The 16,507-nt window shown below is 40.4% G+C and overlaps 1 protein-coding gene across 18 annotated transcripts in view; it reads left to right on the top strand.

Moving 5' to 3' along the window:
* Positions 1-16,507, top strand: part of ADAMTS9 (ADAM metallopeptidase with thrombospondin type 1 motif 9) — a 232,660-nt gene that overhangs the window by 11,227 nt on the left and 204,926 nt on the right. The window lies entirely within an intron of this gene.

Genomic DNA, 16,507 nt, shown 5'->3' with positions numbered 1-16,507 from the left:
GGGGGTGGTGGCATGTAGTTATTCGGTAGCCCCGTGGCACTTGTCACCGGGGAGCTACCAAGACAAGCCAAGACACCATGTTTTTGCCTTTGGAATGAGATAATCTCAATAACCAGGAAGATAAAATTCCTGCATCGTGGCTACTTCTTTGGGACACCAGGGTTGGTCAAAGCTGAGGCTCCATCCTCACCCAGCTAAATTGCCTTGTGGCTGTTAGACTAACCAACCATAGGATTGCGATGGGATTACCATGGCTTAGTCTCTATTAGGCACTGGGGACTCTGCCCATCACCCCCATTAGAATGTACTGTCACTTCTTGGTTGGGCTCCCAAGGATGCGATCGCAAAGACTGGGAAATACAAGATGATGATTAAAGCCATCATTTTTGGGGCTCTTAGGATGCCCCTATGGAATCACTGTGCTACACACTTGCGTACATTGTCATATGTAATTCATTCATCATTACTACAGGGTAGGTATTATTATCCTTATTTTACAGCTGAGAAAATTATAGCTCGGTGATGTTGAGCCACTTGTCCAAAGTCATACAGCTGGTAGGAAGTGGGCCTGACACTTGAACCCAGATCTGATTCCAGGGTGCTATGCCGTGAGCCAGACTTCATTGAAAACACAAATGGAAGCTGCCATCTAGAAAATCCTTTTTCACTTAAACTTTCAGAGCATTTTTTTTTTGCGGTACGTGGGCCTCTCACTGTGTGGCCTCTCCCGTTGTGGAGCACTGGCTCCAGACGTGCAGGCTCAGCGGCCATGGCTCACGGGCCCAGCCGCTCCGTGGCATGTGGGATCTTCCCGGACCGGGGCACGAACCCACGTCCCCTGCATCGGCAGGTGGATTCTCAACCACTGTGCCACCAGGGAAGCCCCCAGAGTATCCCTTTTGACTTCTATGTAATCTCATCGTTAACCAATACTAACAGTGGCTAATGTTCGTTGAGTGCCTGTTGCATGGCAGGCACTGTTGCAAGTGCTTTACATGGATTATACTTAATCCTTACCTCAACCTTCATTTTGGCAGATAAGAAAACAGAGGTATAGAAAGGTCCATAAGGGTTATAGAGCTCCTAAACATACCATTTTCCATAACCTTTTTGTCCTGGTCTAGTTAAAGGATTTTTTGGCCTGTCCCTTTGTTGATTCGATTGCATTTTTAAAAGGTTTGTGTGTGTGTGTGTGTGGTACACGGGCCTCTCACTGTTGTGGCCTCTCCCGTTGCAGAGCACAGGCTCTGGACGCGCAGGCTCAGTGGCCATGGCTCACCGGCGCAGCCGCTCCGCGGCATGTGGGAGCTTCCCGGACCAGGGCACGAACCCGTGTCCCCTGCATCGGCAGGCGGACTCTCAACCACTGCGCCACCAGGGAAGCCCAATTGCATTTTTATACCAATTATTTTTTTAATAATTTTTAAAATGCCTTCGTAGAATTTGATTTGAAATGCGGAGGGTTGCCTGCTGCCCTGAGTTCCCACCAAGGCTCTGATGACTCACGGAGGCCTGTGTCTCCAGCTTGCCTCCATTGGAGTGTGTACTCGTTACACATTAACCTCTTGGATCCCATTAATAATTTAGCATAGATTAGCTGATTAGATTAGCTGCCCTGAAAGTTGGGCCCAAATGGAGTGAGAGACGGAGGTAAGGAGCAGACCTCTGAGGGGGGGCTTCAAGTAAACAATTCTGGGACAGCTTGAAGGTTCCAGGCAGTGACAGAAGCTTTGGCTGCCCTCGTAGTCCTGCCTGGACGTAAGCAGGTCTGGTAGTTGTGGGTTAATTAGTGATTTGTGTGAGAGACCAGCGTGCTGCCATTTTCCCACAGCCATTTTCTCTCCTCAGATCCTTCCCCTCAACTTTGTAGCCTAAGAACAGGCCACACTGAAGGAACCATGTGCTGGTCAGTGTGAAAGCACACTGTGAGTTTTTCCATTTACTCCTGGAGCATATTCCGGGGAGGAAGACGTGCCAGTTATTCCCACTTTCCAGATGAGCAAACGAAACTCAGCGATGTGAATGAACTTGCCCACAGTGTGTAAGGGAAACAGCTGGCCCTCAAACCCAGGACCGAGTGGACTCTTTAAAGATAGATTCTGCCATTTGGGGGTTATTGTTTTGGCTTAATTTCTTTTCATTTACCTCTTTCTGTTCCTCATCCATCTTTATACGTTTTTTCCCTTTTTTATATTTTTCGATGGACTTTATGTCTAATAGTCAATAAAAACAGTGACCTCTAAAATCTTCTGTAAATTTCTAGAAAAGCACTGTTTTAAATAACTGAATTTTTGAGCTTATTTCTTCACCTTTATCTTTCTTGTGGCATTTATATTAAAATAATTGCTTTTCTTTTGTTTTAACATTCGTATTAATAGTGCAACACTCCAAACAAATTGGCAAAGGAGAGTAAAAAAGAAACTTCTAATACAGGAACTGTGCTCATCTAATTTTTTTTTTCTTTTCTTTTCTCTCTTTTTTTTTTTTTTTTGCGGTACGCGGGCCTCTCACTGTTGTGGCCTCTCCTGTTGCAGAGCACAGGCTCCGGACGCACAGGCTCAGCGGCCATGGCTCATGGGCCCAGCCGCTCCGCGGCATGTGGGATCTTCCCGGACCGGGGCATGAACCCGTGTCCCCTGCATCGGCAGGCGGACTCTCAACCACTGCGCCACCAGGGAAGCCCCTCATCTAATTTTTTAAAATTTTTCATCACTTTTTTTAAGAAGCATTTTATTACAAACATCTTCAAACACACAAAAGTAGAGGCAGCAGTAAAATGAACCACCAGCACGCACCATCTACATTTAATGATGACCAAGATTTTTTTTCCACATTTGCGTCTTATTTTTCCTTTTTGTTGGAGTATTTTAAAGTAAACACAGGTATCATGACATTTTCTAAATACTCCAATATGCACCTCTGAAAAATGAGGATGTTTTCTCACATAACTGTAATAGTATTTGGCAGGGTGAGCAGAATCAACAGTGATTTACTCCATATCACCTAAACAGTATCTATGTTAAAATTTTCCTGATTGCCCCCAAATGCCTTTTTACAGTCCATTTGTTTAGATGATCATCTAAACAAGGTCCACACCAGTTGCAATTGATTGTTAGGTCTCTTAAGGAACTTGTCACTCTGTTGTCATTGCTGTTGTTGTGAAAATCACTATTTTCGGTCTACTTCTACTTATGCTCCCTATGGCTCTTTTTATCCTTTCCATTTCTTTTACTCCTTGATTCATCTTTATCATAAGGTCAGGGTGCATTTGCACGAGTTTGGAAGAGCAGGGTCAGCCCCCAAACCCAGAGCACATAGCAAGAACAAAGCCACCAGGAATGAGCCACTTATCAGAGTAATTTCCTTGAGCACAAAAGGCGGTGTGTTAGGTTGGTTTTTGACTCTTTGTCTGGAGTACCTTGATAGCCTTCTTTTTTTTTTTTTCAAAGCTACCAGTAGAAAGATCCTCAGTTTTACAATATTCACTGAGCCTACCTTAGCTACCATTCAAGAATTTCACTCACCTGTGTTTTGAAGCCCAGAAGAGCCAGTTTGCAGTTGGGAACGTAAAACGTCAAGTTAGGTTTGGATGTGAAGTTAATCTGCATGATGTATGATGTGCTTTCCTGTCCCCTCCCACGAGCCTTTTGATAAGATTCTGGATCCAAAGATAGCCCGAGGGTGGCCTGCTTCACCTTGATCCCAAATCGGGCTTTCCCTGTCACCTGTCATCAAATCTGGGTGGTTTCTTTTCCTTGCTTCAAAAACCCATTCACTGCCCCAAGGAAAAGGGTCAGACAGATACTTGCTAGTTTGTTCATCTTCCCAGTAACCTCCTGAAACAGATGCATGTCCTCTAAGGAAGGGATGTAAGAAATGGCAGAAGGCTAGCTAGGACAGAGGGCTGCCATCAGACATACAGGCTGCCAGTGGCAGGAGGTACTTGGAGTTAATCTGAGGTCTTTCAGACCTTCACCTGAGCAGGTTTTTGAAGTAAGACATTGGAGAATCTCTCAGTTCTCTTCATAGGAGCATTCTCTTCATCTAAACCCATTCATTTAATAAAGTGCTATTTACTCATATAATTGAGGTTTAAATTTTTTGTTTCTTTCAGCTTTATTGAGATGTAATTGGAGGTTTACATTTTTAAATTTGCATCTGCCAAAGTTAGGTTCTTTGTGATAATCAGATCATTATAGGATCATTATTGTAACTATTTACGGGTAACCAAAGTCTGCTCGTGTCTGGCCCAGACTTCTGCAGGGACATTCCATACAACTGCAGCTCACTAATAAGTACGAAGTGTTCCGCATATCACAAAAAAGGAGCAGGAGGAAATGCAAGATATGGTGGTGTATTCATATGGGTGGTGGACTCTGAAAGGGAGTGAGATTAAACAAGGGGCTAATGTTCATTTTTTATTGATTCCTCATCTCTCACATGACATTGGAATTAGAGTGGCGTGTTGAGAATGCACTTAGCCTGTAGTGTGTGGGAAAAGTTCACGTTCATGTGCTGGACCTCAGAATTTTTCTGCTAAGATTTTATTTTAATATTTTACAAATCGTTTTATTTTCCATTGATATTTTCTAGTATTTTCTTCCATTTTTTTCTATTAAGGTGTAATTTACATGCAGAAACAGTCATCTTTTCTCGTGTATAATTCTGCAAGTTTTGGCATACAGTCAGGTAACGATTATCACAGTCAAGATAGAGAATGATTCCTGCATTCCTGCTGTGCTTTGCGGCAGCCCCCATTTTCTGTCTCTGTAGTTTGGCTTTCTCCAGAATGTCATACAAATAGAATCATTAAGCATGGTGCATTTGAGGTTCATCCACACTGTTGCTTGTATCAGTAATTCATCCCTTTTTATTGCTGAATAGTGTTCCATTGTATGGGTAGACCACAATTTGTTTACCCAGTCGAGGGATAAAGTTTTGGCAATTACAAATAAAACCACTGTAAACATTTGCATGCAGATTTTGGGGTGAACATACGTTTTCAGTTGGGTAAATACCTAGAAGTGAGATATCTGGGCTATGTTTAACTTTATAAGAAACTGCCTGTCTCCTTTTCAAAGTGACCGTACCATTTTGTAGTCCCAGCAGCAGGGTATAAAAGGTCTACTGCATCTTTGCCAGCCCTTGGTATTGCCAATATTTTGTTCGTTTGGTTGTATTTTGTTATTTTAGCCATTCTAATAGATGCGTAGTGGTATCTCGTAGCAGTTTTAATTTATGTTTCCCTAATGACTAATGATGTGCTTATTTGCCGTCCGTGTATTTTCTTTGGTGAAGCGTCTGTTCAAATCTCTTCCATTTTTTAAAAAATTGGAATGTTTGTTTTCGTATTATTAAAGTTTGAGAGTACTTTATACTGTATTCTGATATAAGCCCTTTATCAAATATGTAGTTTGCAAACACTTTCTCCCAGACTGCGGCTTGTCTTTTCATTCTCTTCACTTGCAGACACTTATTTCATACATGGTTTCTTTTTTTTATTGCAAACATTTCATGTCTGGTGGATTTCATGCTGGATGACACCGCAGGAAAGCATAGTAGAGAGTGAAGTTTAGTGTTTGTCCAAGACACAGGTACAGAGAAAGGGACTAGGAAAGACTTACTTAGGTGTGGTTATTCAAAGCCATTGTCTGTGCCAACAGAAAGGGATAGTGTTGTTTTTATTTCTGGTTGATATCTGGAAACACAACTTTCAATTTCAAGCCTGTGTAGTTAATGATAGGAACGGGTTCCTCTTGGCTTATGGATGAGAATAGTTACAAAGGAAGCCGTCAGTTCCTAAGAATGCAGCTATGTCCTATTGCACATGCATGCACACAGGAGAGAAAACCAAAGGACAGTGAGACAGAAACACACATAGAAGTTAGCAGTGCAAGACCCAGCCCTGGATGGACCACATTCTTGGGGGAATAGGAATGGGAGACATGACTCCATTATTCCCCAGTGTTCTTATGCTGTGTTTTGTGGGCAGTATAATGGTTTTCCAAAGGTAACTTTGGTTATGTGTTACTTTTTTTCCTTTTAAGCCTATTTTCCTAATCCTCACATTTGATGCTATTCCACTGTAACAAGTCAAATTAGGGTATAGAAATAGTTTCAGAAACTATTACCTATTTTAGCAGGTCCAAAATAAACACTGCAATGAGTACTGGAGACACATATAGGAAACCTTCCTTGATATTTTTTAACATCAGCCATACCTCACTTCTTTTCTGTTGGTCTTTCTCCATTGCAGTTATTCTGTCTCCTTCTACCTGCCCACCCTGCATACCGTCTGGTTATTTCTTTGATACCCTCTCTAAGTGGCCAAGAGAGGAGACTGTTGGGTTTTGCCATTTTTGAATCGTAGGACTTCATTTTTTGGCATTTTTCACTCGTAAAATATAAGAACTCATCATTTTTCAATACTGGAAGGAACTTTAGAGAACTTCTAGTCCCTGCCTCTGTGGATAAGAGGATCGAGGGTCAGAATTCTGAAGGAATTTGTAATCTTAGAGCTAAAACGAATGGAAAAGTGAGCCGTGAACACAGACCTCTTCGTTCCCGGTCCTGTGTTCTTTCCAGGCTGTAAGTCAAGGAAAAGCTGTCCATGGATGGTGCCTGGAAGGGGTATGTTTAAAAGGGCAATTCAAATGAGGTTTTGGGAGTGCTGCTGGGTTCATTTTAAGTATAAGGATAGTTAAGAATAAACTAGTGAGACGTTATAAACTAGTTCAGAAGTTATATCAAGACTTTAGAGAAAGATACTAGGCTTTTAATTCGCTTAAGGGAGTAAGTTGTCAGAGCAAGAGCTGAATGTATAGCAGCTAAATATCTGAGCTGAGCCAGGGTGCTGCAAGATGTTGGCCTGTGGTTGGGAGGGTCCCTGGTGAGTTCAGCCTGTGGTCAGAGTACAGTGTGTGTCCCTGCAACCACTCACAATCGTGGTGGCCAGAACAGGGACATCAGGATGAAGAAGGGTTTCTACTGCAGGCCTGGTGTGTAAACTCGTCCTCAGTTGCCTGTAAACTGGGAGACTTGTGTATCAAAGGAATGTGGGAGATATACTCCCTAAGAATTGGTTAGAAGCCTTTTTAAAGGGCTCCAGCCCAAGTGCTCTTTAATCTCTGATACGGGAGTGATACCTAAACCCGCCACAGGCATCCCAGGGCCACCCAAGAGCTGCAGTGAAATGGCAGATAGCCGGAGCCCCTTGATTCCAGCATAAAAAGGCTGTTCATCTTTAGTAATGATTTGCCACAGCCAATACCCCTAGAGCGCTTACTCTGCACCAGGCCCTATTTCAGCACTTTCCGTGTATTAAGTCACTTAGCCCTTCCCACCACCCTCTTAAGGAAGAACCATTATTATCTCCATTTCGCAGATGAGGAAACTGAGGCACAGAGGGCTTCAGTGACCTGGCCTAGGTCCCACAGATTGAATGCACAGATGCTGGGATTTGAACACAGATCTCCCTGACTCTGAAACTCTTATCAGCACATCATACTGCCTCCTGAATGCACCGCCCTGTACCACAGCCGTAGCCCCATGTGGCTCCTGAGCCCTAGAAATGGGGCTGGTGCTGCATGTTGAAAGGATAATATTTTGCATGTATTAGGGTAAATAGAGTAGATCCTTAAAATTAGTTTCATCTGTTTCTTTTGACTTTTTAAAATTTGGCTACTAGAAATTCTTGCTTCCATGTGGGGCTCACATTCTGTTCCTCCTGGAGAGTGCTGGTCTGGAAGATCCCAGGCCACGTCACAAAGGGGCCTGGGAAGCAGCCATCAGAAGCAGGCTGCAGACAGTGCAGGGTGATTGTGGGCGGCTGGGATCCCGCTGGGCAGAAGGAGCCCATCTCCCCTTACTGCGAAGAGATGGCATGAGTGAAAACCAACATCTCCTGAGGGGTATTTTGCAGGCTATTAATAGCAAAACCAAACAATTTCTCAGTAAAATACAGGCCCAGGTATGTTCAGCATTTTATACTGTTTCAAATAAATGTGTTTTAAATAATTTCTCAAGTTATTTCAAGGGTGCCTCAGTTTCCTCATTTATGAAATGGAGATAATAGTCCCTGTCTATTATTCTAATAGTCCCTGTGAAGAATAATCAGGTTAAGCCATGTAAAGTTCTTCGAAGAGTGCCTGGCACAGAGGAAAGCGTGAAACAAACGTTAGCCAGTATTATCGTAACAGTATCATCATCACAGCAGTTACCGCACGCAGTTGAAGGAGCGGCAGGATGTTGAATCAGGGAGCGTGCGGCAGGGCCTTTGGGGCAAGTGTCCCAGCTTGCACACCTGAGTCAGCAAATTTACCTCTGCAGGTAGCTGGAGGCACCCACCCCTTGGAAGGTGGTGTGATGACCCTCAAACACACCTCCCACTGCCCGCCACCTGTCACCCATCACAGCCCCTTGAACTACAAGAAGCTTCTCAATTGTTTTCTCCCAGTGGCATCTCCTTCTGTCCCTGAAAGGAAAACCCATCAACGCAGTCCTCTTCATCTTGTTCTATTTCCAGCGACTTTTCAATCCCCTCATAAATTGGCCAAGATCCCATAAGTTTCCCAATTCCATGGATGAACAAAATGTAGACTGGTTTCTTTCCTGCAAGACTTCTCAGAGCTCTTAAAATGCTAATGTGTGTGCAGAAAGTCCCAGATGTGAATGCTGTGTAAAGCATTTTGCAAACCCACTTGATTTGTTTTTGGAAATATCTTCTGGGACAAACGTTCTGTAAACCACTCCTGGGGAAACACTGTCTATAAAGGTCCTGCCCAGCCAAAAAGGAGATCTCTCCCGCCACTGCCCTTTGCACCCATGTCCCAACGGTGTTGTCCGTGGAGCACTGTTAGATGCTGGGCATGCCACTTCCCCCTCCCCCCCAAAAGCTAACAGTTTGTCCAGAGAAATGGGTTTGGGGACGTGACTCTCCTGAGTATCTAGGGATTCACTGTTGTTTTACAGACTGTCAAATGGAGGACCCCTAAAAAAAAATTAAACCTTGGTGATTTTCATTCATGTGCTTTAGACCTTTATATACACAGAAGAATTCCTTCCCTTAGTTCCTTCCCCACCCGGTTTCTGGAAACACATTGTTCTTTACTAGAACATTCATTGGTTTTATGGCTATTTTCATTTTTATGTTTTATCTCTTCCCACCCACCCCCGTATTGTGCTTGTTTACCCATCTTCCTCTGATCCCAGTAGACTGTGATTCTCATCCCATGGGGTCCCCGTTTGAAGGCTTCATTGAGTAACTCTTTGAGGGCAGATCTTAGATGGGACTAGAACAGAGGGCCAGGAGCTGCCATCAGCTTCCATGTTTTGTTTCCTGTATGTTATTGGCCTTTGGAGCCAGTTGAAAAGCAGAAGTATTTGTGGCATTTCTTTCCATCTAATTACATCTCTGACTAGGTCTTCCCACGTCAATCTGCATGTGCCTCTTAACCTAGATTGGAAGTTCCGAGGGAACAGGGGCTGGTCTTTATGACTTTCCTTCCTTCCTCCCCTCCCTCTCTCCTTTTCTTTAGAAGATTCTTTCAAAAATAGAACGGTTTTGTTTGAGAAACCCTGACGTCAACATTCTAATTCATAAGGAGGGGCTGTTTTGCATACTACTGGTAAAGCAATAACAACTAAAAATCCTTATCGCATTAAATATTTAATGGATCTTTCCTGTGCACCGTGCTCTGTGCCACGGGCATTTTACGTGTTATCTCTTTTAACCCTCACAGTTACCCTTTAAAGTATGTGCTGTTAGTATCCTCATTTTACAGATGAGAAAACTGAGCCTTTAAGATGGGAAATTGCCCAAGATAGGGCAGCTACAGCAGCGCTAGGGCAGGAACGTGAACCAGGGCTGGTCTGGCTCCAGAATCCAAGTGTGAAACCACTACCAACTCCCTGTCCACTTCCTTCTGGCTGTCAAGTCCTGGAGGAGCAGAAAGGGGACTTGCTAAAATCCTTGCTCGCCAGTCTTCCCTTTGGTCCTGTGCTGTGGTCCCCCTGCCCACTTAGACCATGAGGTCACAAGGTGGCTCAGTGCCTTAAGGAAAATTCGGTTAAATTTTGATAAACCTTATAAACATAGAGAGCAATAATTAACTTCCCAGCTGTTAAAGTTAACATGAGGATCTCCTTAACTCAACCCCAGTGGGTAGGAAACACTCAATGAGTAACTGCAGAATAACCAGGCCCGGACGTTATTTTCTAAAATAATTCCAGTTTTTTAGTAATGTCGTATGCATTTTGTTGTATGGTAATGTGAAATGAAGCTCATTTAAAACATTCTTATCGGTAAATAAGCAAATGTTGTTTAAGTTTTTAGCTGTCAGGTGTTTTAATATTGATACCATCTTAAATTTTCATGATACTTTCTTTTTAAAGATCGGCCCCAAGTTTTGCTTCTGTTTTGTTGTTGCTGTTGTTTATTTCAACTTAGCCAAGTGCCTTGCACAAAATAGGTGCAAAAAATAATATTTTAAAATTCAGTTTATAATTTACAAGGAATTTTCTACACACTTTCTTATTTAATTCTCAAAATAGGCTTAAGGTGGAAACACCTATTTATATACCCATTTAAGAGGTCCGGAAACTGAGGCCAAGAGAAGTAATTGGCCATTTACTAATAGAAGTAAAAAAGTCATTTAAGGGTGTAAAACAGCTTGTCTTTAAAATGATTTTAAGCCAGAAAATTGTTTTTCAGAAGAATAGTCTCTCTCCCTTAAATGGTTCCTTTTAGTTCTAACTCACTACATGACTTTATAACTGGTAAAAAAATAGAAAAAAAAATTTATTGGTTGCTTCCTGTGTGCTGCATACTTTATATGCATGATCTCTAGTTGTTTCTCAAAACAACTCCTTGGAAGAGGTACTGTTCTTACTCAGCTTTATAAGTGGAAGAAATGAGGGTGAGAAAAAGTCAGTTATTTGCCCAAGGTCAAATAGACCTTGAAGCTTGCTTTCTTCAGAGCACAAGATCTTAGAACAGTGGCTGTTAGTAGTAGTGTAAGCATCACCGTTCCCCTTCGTAGTTCTCAAGGCCGAAACAATTGTAAAAGTCAACATTAAGTCGTGTTCTTGGAATAAAGCATTATAACTATAGTGCCTTTGACTTGGCATTAGAAAGCACACAACTGCAAGTTAGAGCCTTTTAACGTGCCGAAATTTGTTTACATGCACACGTGAGGGTTCCAATGGCAAAATATTTTACTTTTCTCTGAATACAAATGTGCATTTGATTCTTGGAGATATCACATGCTACTTTTTTTAATTGTCTGGGTTTTTTTAGAGCAGTGTTCACATTCATAGAAAAATTGAGAGGAAGGTACAGAGATTTCCCATATATCCCTGCCCCCGCACATGCAGAGCCTCCCCACCATCAACATCCCTCATCAGGGGATACATTTATTACAGATGATGAGCCTACACTGATGCATCTCTATCGCTTAGGGTCCATAGTTTACATTACAGTTCCCTGTAGGTGTTGTACATTCTGTGGATAGGGACGCATACATAATGACAAGTATCCATCATTACGCTGTCATACACGGTATTTTCACTGCCCTAAAAATCCTCTGAGTGCTCTGCCTATACATTGCTTTGCTGCCCCAACCCCTGGCAACCACTGATCTTTTACTCTCTCCATAGTTTTGCCTTTTCCAGAATGTCATATAATTGGAATCATACAGTATGTAGCCTTTTCAGATTGACTTCTTTCACTTAGTAATATGCATTTAAGGTTCCTCCAAGTCTTTTCATGGCTTAATAGCTCATTTCTTTTTAGCGCTGAATAATATTCCACTGTCCGGATATGCCACAGTTTATTTACCCACTCACCTACTGAAGGACATACTGGTTGCTTCCAAGTTTTAGCAATTATGAATAAAGCTGCCATAAACACCCCATGTACAGTTTTTTGAGTAGATATAAATTTTTAGCTCCTTTGGGTGAATACCAAGGAGCACGATTGCTGGATCGTATATTAAGAGTATGTTTAGTTTTGTCAGAAACATCCAAACTGTCTTCCAAAGTGACTTGTACCGTTTTGCATTCCCACCAGCAATGAATGAGAGTTCCTTTTGCTCCAAATCCTCATCAGCATTCGTTGTTGTTAGCATTCTGGATTTTGGTATATCATGGCTGTTTTATCTGTATTTTCTTGATATATGACATGGTGCAAATTTTCATACGCTTATGTACCATCTGTATATCTTCTTTGGTTCAACATGCTACTTTAAGATTTGAACTAGACCAGGTTGCTCATCAGCTATTTAGTTTAGTGAACATGATTAATTTTTGAGGAATCCTTCAAGAAAAACCATGAAAAAATGATTTCCTTTCTAAATGTCGTATTTGAACTTCAAGAAGAGGCATGAAAATGGTACAGCCACTATGGAAAGCAATCCGGCAGTTGCTCAAAATGTTAAACATAGCCTTACCATACAACCCAGCAATACCTAAGAGCAATGTAAACATGGCCACACCAAAACTTGTACATGCATGTTTGTAGCAACATTATTCAGTTGAGTTGTTGAACCCAAATGTCCACCAATTGATGAATGAATAAACAAAATGTGGTATATTTCTAGAGTAAAATATTACATGGCAATAAAAAGTAATAGAGTCCTGACACATGCTACAACATGGATGGACCTAGAAAACATTATGCTAAGTGAAAGAAGCCACACACAAAAAGCAACATATTGTATGACTCCATTTGTATGAAATGAGAATCCATAGATATAAAACATAGGTTAGTGATTGCCAGAGACTCACCTACCGAAAGATGGGGCGTAAAGGGGGAATGGGGAGTGACGGCTGATGGGTACAGGGTCTCTTTTGGGGGCAATAAAAATATCCTAAAATTAGATAATAGAAATGATTACACAACTCTATAAATACACCAATAACCACTGAATTGTATACTTTGAAAGTATGAGTTTTATGGTATATAAATTATATCTCAATAAAAAGTAATAACAAACATAAAGCTGTCTGTGGGTGAAATGAAGAGCAAAAGTACATAGACCATTCATACTGTGCTTTCTATAAGGGTGAAATTTCATTATGTAGCTCATTTTGATAAAACTATTAGCAAAGTGACCTTGCAAATTTCAAATACTAGTCTCAGTTCCATTATGCTAAAAGGTCACTAAAGAGAAATGTGAATGACTTTCTTTTTATCCTAACAATGTGTGTCCCTTGGTAGAAATTGTTCTCTGATATTAACAATTTCTATTCGGAGGCCAGAGAGTTGGGTAGATATTACCAGTCATAGTGTCTGTTTTTTCCATTGTCAGTAAAAATGTTCCTGCATTTGTAGTCACAGCGAATATTTGAATCTTTAAAGCTCTTACTCTTTGTAATGCCAAATTCAAAACTGCTTGCTAAAATGGTTAATGAGGTAGAAATTAGTTGGGCTAATTAGGTCAATAAATATTATTCTAACTCATTAGGATAAAAGGTCAGATGGTTAAAAGACTGGGAAGTATGTATTAGAAGATGTTGCTTTTGATTCTGAAGAAGTAATTTTATTCCTGCATTTTTATACCATGTAAAGCATACTGAATTGTTTCTTTGACACACAGATTAGCTGTGAATGAAATGTCTTCCAGGTATATTAGAATTTACATGGGTTTTTCTCTGTTACCACTGTTCTCTGTCAGAAATCTCTTTCAGTGATCAATGCCTTAATTTCTTCAACTTTGCTACTTAAATAAGTGTACCTTTTTTCCAATTAGTGCCTTGATTTATCCTCAGGTATTCCCATGCCCAAGTCCCCTCTGATGAGATGATTCCCCTGAATGGTCCAAAGAGTGACTTCTATATAATGTTTCCTCAGTGTTTTTCTCACTGTGGTTATGCTTTTCTCTAAATTAACCTTATAAGTCAAAATATTTATGGAAGACAATAAGTAAAGATTATCTGCTTTTCACAAACTAAGTGACGTATTTTCTTTTTTTAACAGCTTTATTAAGATATAATTCACATGCCATACCATTCATCCATTTAAAGTGTCCAGTGGTTTTTTGGTGTATTCACAGCTATGTGCAACCATCATCACAGTCGATATTAGAACCTTTTTATAACTTGAAAGAGAAACCCTGAACCCATTAGCTATCAATGCCTCCCCCCATGTCCCCACTCCACCTCCAGTCCTAAGCAACTAATCTACTTCTGTCTTTATAGATTTGCCTATTCTGGACATTTTATACAACTGGTATCATATAATATGTGGTCTTTTTGACTGGGTTACTTCCCTTTATTGATAAAGTTTATCAAAATGTTTTATAGTGATAAAGGGTCATTTCACAGGAATACTTAGCAGTTATAAACAAATATGCATCTCATATCAGAGCACCAAAATACGTGAGGCAAAAACGGACAGAAATGAAGGGAGAAATTAAAAAATCAACAGTAATAGATAGAAACTTTCAATACGCTACTTTCAGTAGTGGATAGAAAACTAAGCAGAAGATTAACCAATAAATAGAAAACTTGAACAACATTGTAAACCAACTATACCTAACAGATATCTGTAGAGCACTCTATCTAACAACAGCAGAGCACAAATTCTTCTGAAGAACACATGGAACATTCTCCAGACTAAACCATATGCTAGGCCATAAAACAAATATCAGTAAATGTAAAAGCATAGAAGTAATGCAGAGTATCTCCTCTGACTACAGTAAAATGAAATTGGAAATCAATAACAGAGAAATGGGAAACTCAAATATATTTGGACAGTAAATAGCACACTCCTGAATAACCAAAGGAGAAGTTGGAAAATACTTTGAGATAAATGAAAATGAAGAGACAACATGTCAAAAGTTATGGGTTGCAGCTAAAGCATGGCTTAGAGGGAAATTTATAGCTATGTCTTAAATGCCTCTATTAAGAAAGAAGATCTCAAGTCAATAATGTAAGCTTCCACTTTAAGACACTTGAAAAAGAAGAGAAAACTAAGAATAAAACTAAGAATAAAGATGAGAGCAGAAATAATGAAATGGAGAATAGAGACTTTAAAACCTTTGGAACTTTACTGATTATAATAAATTATATTAAAATATTTACAAAAGACATGAAGGGTATTATTTCACAAAATAAGTAACACATTTTAATGTATTTTAAAAAATCCAATTTTCAACGTGGCTTCCATACACCTGTTGTAAAAAGCTAGTGTTTGTGAAAATATCCACCAGGCACTGTCTTTTTTCCAGTTCAGGCTCAGTTTAGAAACTGTCAACCAAACCATGAGCCCATTTCAGTCCTTAGCTCTTGAGCAGTTTTGCCTGATAGAAAGAGCACTGTTTAGGGTGTTGATCAAATCCATGCCTGATTCCAGATACCACCACATCCTGTATGTGACATTGGGCGAGTTGCTCAATCTCTTTGAGACTTATTTTCCTCATCTGTAAAATAGAGGTAATTTTCTCAGCCTGAGAAGAATTATGAGATAACATATGTAAAAGAGCCTAGTTCAATATCTGGCATGAAGTAGGTGCTTGTCTAGTATCCATTCTGTAATCACTAGTGATTTAAAAATGGAATGACAGCCCAGGTACCTGTATGGCATGGGTATACATATATGAATACTCTTGAAAGAGAGACTGGAAGAAAAATAGTCTTATGTTGAATCCTACTGCGTACCAGGCTTAGGGCTAGTCATGTTATCTATAGCTGCACCACATATAACTTGTTTGACAATTTGGACTGATTTCACTATTATAACAACCACTAAAACACTCAACTTGACCAAAATACACATCGTGGCCTAAATTGATGGTTTTAGCAATAGGTTATAATGGTTAAATATTTGAGCCCTTCAAATATGAAACCACTCAGAGTTTATAACTTTTTTGTTGTTATTACTGGTGTAATAAATTCTATTTCTTGTGTCTTAGGAAAGCATATTTCTTAGTTGTGCAATTCTGTTGCCTGTTTGGCCTACAGAGTATTGTCATTAAAACTCTGAAACACATTTATGATTTGATAGGCAAGATAACTGATTAAATTCTGTTTTTACTCAAGGCATATTTTAGCAGGCACTTTTATGCTCATTCTGTTTATTCTGTGGTTGATGGCTCTGAAATGGAATATTTTCACCAGCAACAGGAGCTTCAAACCAAGTTGGACACTAGTGCTCGTCAGAACTTTAACATGAATGTGAATCACTTAGAGATCTTTGTTGAAACGTGAATTCTGATGTATCAGGTTTAGGGTACATCAGGTTTAGGGGCCGGTGAGTCTATATTCTTAACAAGCTTCCAGGAGTTGCCAGTGCTGCTGGTCCACGGACCACACTGTGAGCTGCAAGCTTGTGTAGAATCCAAGAGGTACCTTGGCTAGAATCAGAAATGAGGAGACCTCATCTGGCATTATATATCACAGTCCCAACTACCTCTTCGTACTCCCTGAGTGGAATCTACTTCCTCAACTGAGCCCTGAAACAAATTAATTAAAAATTTGGAAGCATTGAACAGCAGTGATTCTGTTCTTA

This window comes from Tursiops truncatus, chromosome 10, assembly GCF_011762595.2.
Source record: "Tursiops truncatus isolate mTurTru1 chromosome 10, mTurTru1.mat.Y, whole genome shotgun sequence".
NCBI lineage: Eukaryota > Metazoa > Chordata > Mammalia > Artiodactyla > Delphinidae > Tursiops > Tursiops truncatus.
This window is presented reverse-complemented; position numbering and strand designations above follow the sequence as displayed.